Raw genomic sequence first — 15,015 nt, 5'->3', positions numbered from 1 at the left:
TTGTCAACCTTGGGCTTGTCAGCCTCAGCAGCTAGCAGCTCTCTGACTGAAGAAAAGCCTCCAGTGAAAAAAAGCCTCCAGCTTCAGTGGGCTGAGAGCAGGAGGCAGAGCTGAAGCCCAAGGTTGAGGGGCTTTTACCCAACCCCTAGAGCCTGGCACTTTGAACTTGGATTTAATGCCTCCAAACTAGAAGAGAATAAACTCCTGTTTTTCAGCCATCCCATTTGTGGTATATTCCTGTCACAGCAGCACTTGCTAACCAGAACAATCATAGATTAGGTGTAATTTTAACGAAATGACAAGAAAGATCGACAGAAACCAGATCTCAGATTCCAGCTTTAGGGAAAGTTGGGGGCATGCTGCTACAATACAGCGAATCTTCCACTGCAACCAAAAAGCAGAGGTTGTTAACACTGTACAAATCACGAATCCAGAAGCAATCCATAGTAGAGTTTCAAGTCACACCTCAGGGATTTAAAGATGCTCTTGTTGCTACTGCATGTTTATCCTCAAAGTGAACTTCACTGAATTCCCAGAAATGGTCATGAGAATCAGAGAAGGAAGCAGAGTCATCTAAAGACTGATCTCAAAATATAACAAATGTATTGAAGCTGTGAGATTCAGTGTGTACAAGTCATAGACCTATTACTTTTAAAATACAAATACCACTATGGTATAAATTACGGCACTATGGTGGAGCAGTGGTTAAAGCATTCAGCTGCTAATCAAAAACTCTGCAGTTCAAATTCACCAGCAGCTCTGTGGGAGAAAGACAAGGCAGTCCTGATTTTATAAAGATTTACAGCCTTGGAAACTCTATGGATCAGTTCTACTCTGTCCTATATGGTAGCTATGAGTTGGAATCAACTCAGTGGGAGTTGGTTTGATTTTTTGGTATGGCATGAATGAAACAATATGATTGTCTGAAAAGTTCTTCTAAAGTAGTGTTCTACAATTATATTTTGTCCTGTTTTCATTTTTGGTAACATTCAGTAGAGATGATGTAGGTACTATTATTTCACAAATGTGGAAAACTGACCTTGTGTGCCCTGTCTGAATATACCATTTAGAATGTTTTTCCCCCTTTCTTTCCTGAGGTGTAGTGTATCACTTAGTGTGGCTTTTCTAGCCATAAGTCTTTCTAAACTCTGTGGTGGAATTTGCTGGGACCAACAGAGGAGCTCCTGATTGTAAAAGTTATCCACATGGGGTATTTCTGTTGGGCAATGAAAGCAATGTTCTGGGAGGTTCCTGCTCTCTCTCTCTCTCAGGTGCTTAGAATTCTGATGTTTTGATTGGTTAGTTTGGCCACTCTGCCAGGCTCAAAACGAGGCCTCTTAAAGGCAGAAGAAGTCTCTCTCTGACTGCTGGTTGAGGAAGATGTGCTGATGAAAGAGATACTCGCTTCTGAGACACGCACTGCTGGAAAAGAGACACAAGAGACACACATTGCTGAGTGAGACACCAAGGAACACTCACTGTTGGGAGAGAGACTGTGAGAGACTATTAGGAGAGAGAGTGTGGGCTGGCAGAGACTGAGCATTTTTCCTGAACTTGAATTGTAGCCTGGTGCTTCCCTAATAAACCCCGTAATCTGTGAGTTCTGTGTGGCCACTGCAGCGAATTATCGAACCCACCTTGAGAGAGGTGGTGGGTGCTTTGGGAGGAATGGTTGGTGAAAGGGCTGGAGGGAGGCAGCATGTCTGGCCTTGCAGGAATAGGCCTTGGGCTATTGATGGTGCTCCTGTCTTCCTCTTGTGGGGTGAGAGGAGGTCAGGAGATGTGGCCTCCTTACCTTTTTTTTGCATTTCCCAATTACTAGAAAATCCTAAGAAGGTTTTTTTTTCCTTTAATACTTCAATTGTGTTCTCCTCTGTAAAAATAATTTCGATAATCCTTTATAATGACAGATTTTGAAATCTTTTAAACCTTTCAAAGAGAAGCCAAGACCATGAGTCAGCATATCATCATACAGTTGATCCTTGAACAACATGGGGGTTAAGAGCGCAAACACTTGCACAGAAAATCTGTGTATAACTTCTGACTCCTCAAAAACTTATGTACTAATAGCCTACTGTTGACCAAAAGCCTTAAAAATAACATAAACAGTGCTGATCATAAACCTGACTGCATTTGCACAGAATAGTAGAGAGCCTATCCCTGCCTGCCTTAAATTCTGGGGCTTACTTCTCTTCCCTACTAATAAATGTCCTTTGTGGTATTTTTTTCCCCCAGAATATGACACTTTCATTGGCAATAAAAACTTGTTCAGGCAGGTATCTTTTCTCCTCAACGATTTTCTTAATGGTATCTGATAACTCATCTGCTGCCTCTAGGTCAGCAGAAGCTGCTTCTCTTTTTATATTGACATTTTTTAAGCCACACCTCTTTCTAAAATTATCAAACCATTCTTTGCTGGCATTGAATTCTCCACCTTTAGATCCTTACTTTTCTTTTGCTTTAAGTTGTCATAAATGATTCGCTTTTTCTCAACTCACATAGGTAAGTAAGCCTTTCTTATAGCATTATCAATGTAAGAGAAAAAAGTTTTCACAAAAAGCACAAGATTTTTTGGTCCTTACAGTGGATTCATTAATCTTGAAATGGCAAGCAACCACAGCTGCAGACCTCAAACTATAGTACATATTGAATAAAATTTAGTACAAACTTTTTCTTGTAATATTATGACTTTTCTCTGCTTCCGGTGATGTAGTGGTTAAGGCATTTGGCTGCTAACCAAAAGGTCAATGGTTCAACCTCCCAGATCCTCCTGGAAGAAAGATTAAGCAGTCTGTTTCCACAAAGCTTCATAGCCTTGGAAACTCAATGGGGGTCACTTTAAGTCAGAATTGACTTGATGGCAGTGCATTTGGTTTTCAGTTTTTATGGGAGTAGTTCCAGCATCATTACTGGCACTTTGTATGGGTTCCATGATGTTAATTCAAAGTTTACAGTATTTGATTAAACACTATGAAAAATATGCAAGAACTGTGAAAGACCACTTTTTACTGCAACACACAATTTAGTGGAGAAATGAACTGCTCACATGGAGATTAGTATCCCCTGGTATTTAAAGCAGATACCTGCAACACTTGAGCTCACCCCAATAGCAACAGAAGGTGGCTATAAAATTGTTACAGTAGTACAGTATGCACTACAGTTAATTTTATGCAATTATGATTTAGCACTGTATCTCCATATTTTGTTTATGTATCTTCATATGTTTGTTTAGATTTCAAATGTGACTGGTGCCACTTATGGTCTATGTTTTTGTGTGTGTAAGTTTTGATAAATTTTAACTTTTTATAATAAATTTCTATATATTTTATAGAAGATATGGTGGCATAATAAATGATATTTATGGTAGTAAATGATTTTATGGTAGTTAATGATAAAATAGACTAGTTTCTAGATATATTTTATGCATTCATGACATACCTTTTCCTTAATTTTTTAAATATTTCTAGACTATGTAGTTCAGTGTTTTCAAATTGTTGTAAATCTCCACAAATTTTCCAATATATTTATTGAAAAGAATCAACATATAAGTACACCCATACACTAAACCCATTTTGTTCAAAGGTCAACTCTATGTATTTTGTTATATGGGTCAGATACAAATTTCAAATGACCAAACTGATTTTTACTGACTTTAATCCCACAATCTAAGCCATTTGTTTAATTTCCTATATTATTTTATAATATTAAAGAATGGACTCTAAAGTTGTTTTCTCATCTAGAAACTGTTTAGAACACATATCTTCCAGAATTCAGATTGATAAGCTCAGAATTATTTATTTCTACATTTTTAAAGCCTGAAATAATCCATTGTAAAATTCTAGGTGTACTGACTTTTTAAAAAGTAATCTTAATGCTATATGAATAAATTAAAATTTTGGATTCTAGAAAAAAAATTATATTAATGAAACAATTCAGTAAGAGTTGACAGAAAAAGTTATAAAGTATTAAAATTTGAAAAAGTATTAAATTTTTGAAAAAGCATCCATAGACATAGCTTAAACTTCTGAACAAATGTTATATATTAGAATATTTCTAAAATAGTGAATTATATCTCTATTATACTCAAAATGTAAACCAAGACTAAAAAAACAAGAATAATATATCAATATGTTGTTGTTGTTGTTATGTGCCATTGAGTCATCTCCAACTCATAGCAACCTTATGTACAACAGAACAAAACACTGCGTGGTCCTGTGTCAGCCTCACTATCCCTACTATACCTGAGACCATTGCTGCAGCCACCATTTCTATACATATCATTTAGGGCCTTTCCCCCTCTTTCACTGACCCTCCACTTTACCAAGCATGACATCTTTCTCCAGAGAATGGTCCTTTCTGACAACATGATCAAAATAGGTGAGATGAAGTCTGGCCATTCTTGCTTCCAAGGAGCATTCTGGCTGCACTTCTTCCAGGACAGATTTGTTCATCCTTTTAGCAGTCCACAGTGCTTTCAGCACTCTGCCAACACCACAACTCAAAAGCATCAACTTTTCTTTGGTTTTCCTATTCATTGTCCAGCTCTCACATGCATATGAGGTGATTGAAAATACCATGGCTTGGCTTAGCTGCATCCTAGTCTTCAAGGAGGTATCTTTGCTCTTCAGCACTTGAAAGAGGTCTTTTGCAGCAGATTTGCCCAATGCAAATCATTGTCTGATGTCTTGACTGCTTCTTCCATTGGCATTGATTGTAGAACCAAGCAATATGAGTCTTTGACCACTTCAGTCTTTTCTCCATCTATTGTAAGCTGCTTATTGGTCCATTTGTGAGGACTTTTGTGTTTTTTTTATGTTGAGGTGTAATCCACACTGTAGACTGTAGTCTTTAATTTTCTTCAGTAAGTGCTCTAAGTCATTTTCACTTTCAGCAATCAAAGTTGTGCTGTCTGCATTTCACAGATTGTTAATAAGCCTTCGTCCAATCCTGACGTCACGTTCTTCTTCATATAGTCCAGCTTCTCGGATTATTTGCTCAGTGTACAAGTTGAATAAGTGTGGTAAAAGGACACAACCCTGATGCACATCCTTCCTGATTTTAAACCATGCAGTGTCCCCTTGTTCCATTCAAACGACAGCCTCCTGGTCAAGGTACAGGTTCCTCATGAGTACAAGCAATTGTTCAGGAATTCCCATACTTCTCAATGTTATTCATAATTTGTCATGACCCACACAATCAAATGCCTTTGCATAGTCAATAAAGCACAAGTAAACATCTTTCTGGTAATCTTTGCCTTGAGCCAAGATCCATCTGACAACAGCTATGATATCCCTTGCTCCATGTCCTCTTCTGAATCCAGCTTGCACCTCTGGAAGTTCTCCAGTCAATATACTGCTGCAACTGTTTTTGAATTATCTTCAGTAAGATCTTACTTGCATGTGATATTAATGATATTGTTCTATAATTTCCACATTCTGTGGGATCACCTTTCTTTGGAATGGGTACAAATATGGATCTCTTCCAGTCAGTTGGCCAGGTAGCTGTCTTCCAAATCTCTTGGCATAACTGAGTGATGCTCCAGTGCGGCATCCATTTGTTGAAATATCTCAGTGGGTATTCTGTCAATTCCTGGGGCCTTGTTCTTCCCCAATTCCTTCATTGAAGCTTCGACTTCCTCCTTCAGTACCATTGGTTCTAGATCATATGCCACCTCCTGAAATGCATGAAGATTGACTAGTTCTTTTTGGTATAGTGACTCTTTGTATTTCTTCCATCTTCTTTTGATGTTCCCTGCATCATTCAATGTTTTGCCCTTAGAATCTTTCAATATTGCAACTCGTGGCTTAAATATTTTCTTCAATTCTTTCAGCTTGAGAAATGCTGAGCATGTTCTTCCCTTTTGGTTTTCTAACTCCAGGTCTTTGCACATTTCATTATAGTAGTTGTCTTTGTCTTCTCGAGCTGCTCTTTGAAATCTTCGGTTCAATTCTTTTATCTTGTCATTTCTTCCATTTGCTTTAGCTACTCTCCACTCAAGGGCAAGTTTCAGAGTCTCTTCTGTCATCCATTTTGGTCTTCTCTTCTTTTGTCTTTTTAGTGACCTCTTGCTTTCTTCATGGATGATGCTCTTGATGTCATCCCCCAATTCATCTGGTTTCCGGTCACTGATGTTCAATGCATCAAATCTTTCTCTAAATTCAGGAGGGATTTATTCTAGATCATATTTTGGCTCTTGTGGACTTGTTTTAATTGTTTTTAACTTCAAGTTGAACTTGCATATGAGCAGTTGATGTCTGTTCCACAATCAGCTCCTGGCCTGCTTTTGGCTGAAGAAATGGAGCTTCTTCATTGCCTCTTGCCACAGATGTCATCAAACTGATTCCTGTGTGTTCCATCTGGTGAAGTCCATGTGTACAGCCGCCATTTGTGTTGTTGCAAAAAGGTGTTTGCAATGAACAAGTCATTTGTCTTGCAAAATTCTATCATGTGAGTTCCAGCATTATTTCTGTCACCAAGGCCAAATTTTCCAACTACCAGTGATTCTTGTTTCCAACTTTTGCATTCCAGTCACCACTGATAATTAACACATCTTGATTGCAAGTTCGGTCAATTTCAGACTGCAGAATTTGATAAAAATCTTCGATTTCCTCATCTTTGGCTTTGGTGGTTGGTGCATAAATTTGAATAAGAGTAGTATTAACGGATCTTCCTTGTATGTGTATGGATATGATCCTATCACTGACAGCACTGTACTTCAGGACAGATCTTGAAACATCTTTTGTGATGATGAATGCCACACCATTCCTCTTTAAACTGTTGTTCGCAGCATAGTAGATCATATGGTTGTCTGATTCAAAATGGCCCAAACCAGTCCATTTCAGCTCACTAATGCCTAGGATATCAATCTTTATGCATTCCTTTTTGACAACTTCCAATTTTCCTAGATTCATACTTCGTACATTCCATGTTCCGATTATCAATGGATGTTTGCCGCTGTTTCTCCTTAAGTGGTGCCATGTCAGCAAATGGAGGTCTCGAAAGCTTTACCTTATCCATGTGAGTAAGGCTGATTTTACTCTGATAATGCAGCTCTTTCCCAGTCCTACTTTGAGACCTTTCTAAGCTAAGTGACTTATCTTCCTCCTCTGTATTAGACAATGTTTCTGGGCTATTCATAAGTTTGTGCAGTAATGTATCAGACAGTGTTTCTCTGCTATTCATAAGATTTTCTCTGGCCAATTCTTTGATAAGTGGATGGCCTCCTCTTTCCCAGTGTGTCTCAGTCTGCAAGCTGGACTGATAACTGTGCAGCAGGTGCACCCCAGTGGGTTTGAAACACCAGTGGCACATCGTCAAGTCTCACAGCAACATGTCACCACAGTAGGACAAACCAACAGACAAGTTTGTCTTCCTTAGCTGTTGGAAACTCCTCCAACCACCCTTACCTGGATCCCTGCAGCTAACTCCTTGATCTGTTCCAGTTCCCTTTGCCTTTTCTGTCCTCTCCCTGCTTCCTGCCTCGCTACTTGTGGGGGATGGCCTGGGTTCCCTCTCCTCACCTGGGTCCCTGCGGTTGAATCCTCAATCTGTTCCAGTCCCCTTTGCCTTTTCTGTCCTCTCCCTGCCTTTCTGCCTCGCTCCTTGGGGAGTGGCCTGGGTTCCCTCTCTTCACCTGGGTCCCTGCAGCTGACTCCTCAATTTGATCTGGTCTCCTTTGCCTTTTCTGTCCTCTCCCTGCTACACCGCCTCACTGCTTGTTCTTAGGTCCCTGGAATCCGAATGAGAATGCTTTCACTTTAAAATCCAAAATGGTTGCCACTTGTAAACATTAAAAATGGCTGCACCCTTAGTCACTTTAAATATTCAAAATGGCTACACCCTTGCTCACTTTAAATATTCAAAATGGCCACCGCTTTTAAACATTCAAAATGGCTGTGCCCTCGGTCACTTTAAATATCCAGAATGGCTGCCACGTGTAAACAATCAAAATGGCTGTGCCCTCCGGACAAACAAGAAGGTCATTGAAATAAAACAAGAAAACTTGCGATATCTGGGGATAGGGCATTAAGAGAAAAAAGGCAGAGAAGGAGAATAATGAAAAAAATGGGAAAAATGCAAAAAGAAAAACAAGGAACAGGGTTAACCATGAGAAAAAAGAAGAAAAACATTTTGCAACCAGGGACAGGGAAAAGGAAAAGCTGAAAACTAGGACCTGGGAGGGGAATAACAGTAAAAAGGACAAAAGTATTAATAATAGTAGTAGTTTTCAAACAGACAAAAGTAAGCAAACTAAAAACCAGAAAAAAGAGAAAAAAAATTGAAGGAGGGCAGGGCAGGGCACCCAGGTTCCATCCAAGCACACAGAGTGGGATGGAGTTCCTGCAGGCCCAGAAGGTGGGTGGGAGTGGGGGATGGCCAGTCCTCCATTCACCAAGCAGCTGTGGGGTATAAAAGTAACAAGGGGAATGTCGCACCTTTTCAGTCATCCAGGTCTGGAGTGTCATTGGGGTTACTTGGGTATATTCTGGAGGCTAGAAGTCTGAATTCCAGGCGCTGGCTCTCGAGGAAGTTTCTCCAATTGGCACAATAAAATTCATAAAAGCGTTGCTCCACATCGTATATTGGTGAGTAGAGACTGGGGTCTTCAAAGATTTCAAGCTGCCATCTAAGATGCAGGTAATGGTTTCCTTAGCTACCCATCTGGGCGTCGCCAGCTGTCGACCCAGTTTTCCCCCAAAAGTCTCTGGTGTGTTATTCCTGATGTGGGGGGGGGGTTGTTACAGGACGGTTGCCGGGGGTTCAGGAGCAGGGGCCGTGCCTTCAACAGAGCTGCAATCCTAACCCGCCATCTGGTGGCATTTTCCACATGCCAAGGGTGCCGCTGCAGACTTGGTTCCAGACGGCCTTCTGCTGGCCACGGTACTCATTCTGGAAGTTTATAACTAGAACTTTTTTTCCCTCTATTTGGTTAGTTGCTGTTGTCATGTGCAGATTGGCTTCCTTGATTTTTAGCGTACAGTGTTTTATGGTCTTATTTTGAGCATCTATTTTTGATTTGGTTTTAGTGTTGATGTCACATATCCTGATTTTGTTGATCTCTGTTGTGGATTCTCTATTGGAAGGACTTCCTTAAGCATTTCTTGTAGGGTTGGTCTGGTTTTCAAAAAATCCCTTATATCTGTTTGTGTGAGAATGCCTTGATTTTGTCCTCATATTTGATGGACAATTTGGCTGGATACAGGATTCTTGGTTGGAAGTTCTTTTCCCTCAGTGTTTTACATATGCCATCCCATTGCCTTCTTGCCTGCATGGTTTACGCTGAGTAACTGGAGCTCAGCCTAACTGTTTGATTACTATGAGTAATATTTCTTTTGTCTCGGGCAGCTCTCAAAATTCTTTGTCTTTGGTTTTGGAGAGTTTGTAATATGCCTCAGTGTTATTTTCTCTTGGGATCTATCCTGTATGGGGTTCTATGAGCTTCTTGGACAAGTATCTTTTCTTCCTTCATGATATGGGGGAAGTTCTCTGTTTGTAGATCTTCCACAGTTTTCTCAGTGGTTTTTTTTTTTTTGTTTGTTTGTTTTGCCTCTTCTTGTTCTGAAATTCCAGGGATGCACATATTGTTTCTTTTCCTGTCATCCCATATAACTCTTAGGTTCTCTTCCTTTCTCTTAAATCTCTATTTTGATTTTTTTCATACAGGCTGGTGTCAAGGGATTTGTCTTTTAGTTGGGATATGCATTCTTCAGCCAGTTCTATCCTACTCTTTTGTGTTTCTACTGTATTGTATAATTCTGTAATTTTGGTATTCATCTCCTGGATTTCTAAGTGCTGTTTTTCTATGAGTTCTGTTTATGCATTTATCTTGTTATTTTGTTCTTGGTTTTCCTGAGTTCTTCCAGGGTTCTGTGTTCTTCTTGCTTCTGTTTGGGGCTTCCTTAGGTTCTTGTTGAGCTCTATAAATATACCTTCTAAATTCCTTCTCAGATAATTCTATTGCCTCCTTTTCTCCATGTTGAATGAGGCTTTTATTTGGGATTTTACTTCTAATGTCTTATCCTGTTTTTTTGTTTGATTTGAGGTTGTCTGTTGTTTCCTAGACATTTTGAGGTTGTTTTTAACTATTAGTTATGTACTGATTCCTTTTGTCTTATTTTTATGATTTAGTATTTTGAAAAGTTGAAGCTGGTGTATTTTATATTTTTGGCTATTAATTCACATGTGCTGGGTTGCTCTGTGGTTTTGTGATGGAATCACTGTGTGGAATGTGGATGCAGGTCTCTGTTTGTAATAAAGGGAGTTTAGGATTTGAGCTGGCAGGCTTTATGGTGGCTGAATGTAGTTTTTCTATTGGATGAGGCAGAGAGGCAGAGGAAGTGGGAGGAGAAGAGAGGACAAAGAAAAGCTCCAAGCCTTCAGGTGTGGTTTCTAGGGCTTTGAGCAGGCTGCTAAAGATGACATTACAGTTATTTATAGGCCCGCAGCTCAAGTTCAGCAAACACTCCAATTGTTGGGGGCTGCCTCTTTCCACCAGGTTCAGGTGCACGCAAAAACCCCTCTCCTGGACCCTCCATGCCAAAAAGCTGACCTAGGATAATTGCCCCAATCTGCAATTCATGACAAGAGTTCCTCCCAGAGCCCACCCACTTGTGAAATTAATGTTCTCTCTGCTTGGGCTTCAGCAATACTGGAGCCAAAGAAATCTCTTCTTAAAACCAGTGGTCCCAAATTTATTGATAAAAGCAGGTGCCAGCCCCTCTATGCTATTAAGCTGACTTAGGATAACTGCCCTGATCTGTGATCTGCGATCTGTGATGCGAGTTCCTACCAGGGCCTGTCCACTTGCAGCATTAATGTTCTCTTGCTCGGGCTTCAGTGGTACCGGAGCCAGATACCGGACTGCTCCCACTCAGCAGTCCCAAGTTTACCAATAAAAGCAGGTGCTAAAGGTAGATCTGTGGAGTGGCCACAGGTTCTCTGGTGTGGTGCGTTCTCTCCACTGCCCCAGGGAGGTCTCCAATGGCCTTTCTTGCCTGCCAGTCGGTGCTCCACAAGGCAGGTTCATCTGTTTGTTATTTTTTCCCCTTCCAGGCAATTGCACTGCCCCTTTCTCCTTTCTAATCCTACTCCCCTGAGTTTGGTGTACTGTAACTTAATGAGCTGTTCAGAGCACCAGAATCCCCATTTCAAAACTGCTGCACCTAGTTTTTCAGGCACTAAGATGCTACAGGGAACTAGTGTAGGCACTACAAGAGATGCCATTTTGCTTCCTACAGTCTTCTCTTCACTCCCAGTGTATTTCCCTCATATCATCTGACTTGAGTCATTTACTGTCATCCTAGATTTCCAAACCACTCAAAACCAAAAAACAAAACCTACTGCCTTAGAGTTGATTCTGACTTACAATGACCCTTTAAGGGTCCCTATGGACAGTTCAGAAAGGAGGGTGGGCAATCTATTTCCATAGTGTGCTAGTTATGTTTGTGTGTCAACTTTGCTGGGCCTGGTTGAGTGGCTGGGCAGCTGGTGGTAGTTATTCCCCATGATGAGACTGGCAATCAGCTCCATGGTGGGATCTACCACAAAGCAGCTAAGTAGCTTCCTTTGGGATGTGGTCTGCTTCCTGTATATAAGCTTTGGGAATGGTCTGTAGTTTATGGCACGCTTAGACCCTGCATGCAGCCGTGTCATTGCTCAGCAGCCTGCTAGGCTCTCCCGACCTTGGGACTTACAATGGACTTAAGTTAATGGCCTGCCGTGTGGTTTGGTAACATCAGAACTGTGCCTTTTACTTGTCAAACTTGGGCTTTTCAGCCTCAGCAGCCAGCAGTGTCTGAGTGAAGAAACACCTCTAGCTTCAGTGGGCCGGGAGCTGGAGGCAGAGCTGAAGCCCAAGGCTGAGGGGTTTTCACCCAGCCCCTAGAGCCTGGCACTTTAAACTTGGACTTCTAGACTCCTGAACTGTAAGAGAATAAACTCCTGTTTGTAAAGGCCATCCCATTTCCTGTCAGAGTGGCACTAGGTAACCAGAACATGTAGTGATACCACCTCAGAAACCCAAGGAGGAGTTACTATGAGTCAGATCCGACTGAAGAGCAGTGAGTATGGACAGAGTAGAAGTGCCCCAGGCGGTTTCTAAGTCTTTATGGAAACAGACTGCCTCATCTTTCTCCCATGGAGTGGCTGGTGGGTCCAAACTGTTGACTTCTTTTGGTTAGCAGCCAAGTGCATTGGCCACTACTGCACCAGAGTATCTTTACCTAACCACAGGTGACACAATTCAAACTGGGCCAATTATCTCACCTGGCTAACATCCATTATTCCTCGAAAACAAATCATAAAATCGCATTAGGTGGCTCCACTACAAATTTATGCATACTCATGAAATCTCAATCTTATACACTCCTATTGTCCCCATCAAGCTGCTAGAAAGAACAGAGTATAGTCATTGTCTCCAAATCCTCATCTGTTATTCACTCATTAACTATAGCCACCACCAACCTTTTATTGTATGAGTTGCATCAAAATCATTTGTACTAACTTGTTGTACTAACCATGCTACATTTTTACTTAATAAATTATCCCAGATCTGCTCAATCACAGTATCTTGTAATGAGTGATGCCCCTTCTGAACAATTGGGCCTGGGAACCATTGCTTTAGGATCACCTCCTAGTTGCCAAATCCAATGATCTTTTTGTAATCCTCATCCTCTTTGAACCCTCTGCAGCACCTGAGGATGTTTATTAAATTCTTCCTTAAATTTTTCTTTCTGCTGTCCTTTCTCTTTACCTACCTAACAACTCAATCTGTTTCCTCTTATTTTTCAGATCCAGAATATAAGTGTTCCTTAAGATGACCTGCTTTTTATAGTCCTGAAAGAGGCAAATGATTCCCCAATCTGTCTTTACTCCAAAACTTTCTCAAGGCCTTTATCACTGTATTTCCAATTACTGAATATATCCACTTCTCAAATTACCATGTTAAAAAATTTATGTCAAAACTTCAAATCTTTTTCAGCCAAATCAGATCCCATTTTTGACTTCCCTACTTCTATTAATGGCATCTCCAGTTATCTAGCTCAAAGCCAAGGGTCATCTTTGACACATCCATTTCTTTTGTCCCCCACATTTCATCTGTTTTCAGATTCTCTCCTCCCCCACCACTGCTTAAATTTACCTTCTCCTTTATAATCTTACTGTCACCACCCTGGTTTGGGTCATCTTACCTCTGACCCAGACTACTATCATTGATCTCCTGATTTTCTAGTCTCTTCTTGTCTAATCAACCTAAAAAAGTCCTGCTACAATACTATTTTGAAAAGCAAAACATGGAAAGAAAAAAAATGTCCATTCACAGGGGATTGGTTGAACAAACTGTGGTATGTCTACACACAGAATGTTGAAAAATGGAAGAAATATCTTTGTATACTCTTTCATAGTGACTGTCAGAATATATTGTTAAGGGGAAAAAGATATAAAAAATGTATATAGCATGCTAATATTTATCAAATAATCAAAACCAAACCCACTGCTGTTGAGTTGATTCTGACTCATAGAGCAAACTAAAGGACAGAGTACAACTGCCCCATAGAAGTCTGCAAGGCTATAAATCTTACAGAAACAGACTGCCACATCTTTCTCCTGTGGAGCAGCTGGTAGGTGGAATCCCAGACCTTTCAGTTAGCAATCAATCATTTTAGCCACTGTACCACATGTATATACATCTGTATATATATATGCGTGTATGGGTATACATGTATGTGTGGGTGCATACATATATACATACATACTTACATAAAAAATAATGTAAGGATAAATAAAAAATTAATAAATTTCTATGTACAACACAAATACAACAAAGAGAAAGAGACTGAGAGAGAGAATGTGCACACGTACTCTGAAGATGGAAGGAAAAGACATACAACTAGACTTCTCTGCATATACCATATATTCTAGATTTGACTTGAGAACCATGTTACATTTTTACTTAATAAATTATCATCAATTTTTATATGCTGAAAGTCAAACAAATGATCTGAACTGTGTCTTGAGTTGGAGGCATGACAAACAATTATTTTAGGTTACATTAAAACATATTAATGTGATTGTACATATGGTAGAATATATCCTAAGGACACAAACAATCTTAAATTTTAAATTGATAGCAGTGATAGTATCATTATTCTGAGACTGTTGTGCGTTGTGGAAAAAAGTAAGAAATTACGTTGCTATCAGAAGGAACTAGGATTCTGATGTGAGAGAAAGGAGATACGAATATAAGATTTAAGAGGTTAACTAAAAAGCATGTAGACCTGAATTTGAAATGAAAGTATTATGAACTACATATTTTATCTTAAATATGTATTTTCTAGCTGTTCTCTGAAAAGATATAGGACTAAACAGCCAACCCAGTATCAATACATATCCCAGGTGTCCAGATTATGGTTTCTAAACACCATTTCACATTAAAAGGTAACTAGGCTTCTTAAAGAAATAGCTGATTCCAAATCTGAGACAGAAAATACACAAGATGAGGAAGAAATGTTTTGTCATAATAGAAATCAACAAAGCAATCTAAGACTACTGGGATTGTGTTCAAAAGACAAAGGCACCAACATAATGAGGTTCCTACATAAGGCACGGACACTGCTTACTATTTCTACTAATAATGAACTGAAGTCACTGCCAGTACAAAAAAGCAAGAAAAAGAAAATAAAGATTAGGACATATGCCATGACTATATATGAGGAAAATCCAAAAGGTTCTATACATAAAGTATTGGGATTAATTAGTAAGGTCACTGAATATAAGACCAACATTAAAAAAAAAAATCAACTGCATTTCTATATATCAGAAACAAACAGGAAATAAAATATATAGAATGATACTATTTAAACAGCATCAAAAACACGAACTATGGAGAAGACTGAAATATTCACAAAAATTCTCTTACTGATTGCAGTGTAGTAAATTACTTTGTGTGGCTTTTCTACCCATAAGTCTTTGTAAACTCCAAGGTGGGATTTGCTATGAGCAACTGAGGAGCTCCTGATT

The 15,015-nt window shown here is 39.6% G+C and overlaps 1 pseudogene; it reads left to right on the top strand.

Moving 5' to 3' along the window:
* LOC122150530 overlaps positions 1-10,895 on the top strand; it is a 27,653-nt pseudogene extending 16,758 nt beyond the window's left edge.
* Positions 10,896-15,015: the final 4,120 nt, after the last annotated feature.

Source organism: Orycteropus afer, unplaced genomic scaffold (genome assembly GCF_000298275.1).
Source record: "Orycteropus afer afer isolate SDZICR_OR568_19922 unplaced genomic scaffold, OryAfe1.0 scaffold00162, whole genome shotgun sequence".
NCBI lineage: Eukaryota > Metazoa > Chordata > Mammalia > Tubulidentata > Orycteropodidae > Orycteropus > Orycteropus afer.
The sequence above is the reverse complement of the archived record's forward strand: the minus strand, read 5'-3'. Positions and strand labels throughout refer to the sequence as shown.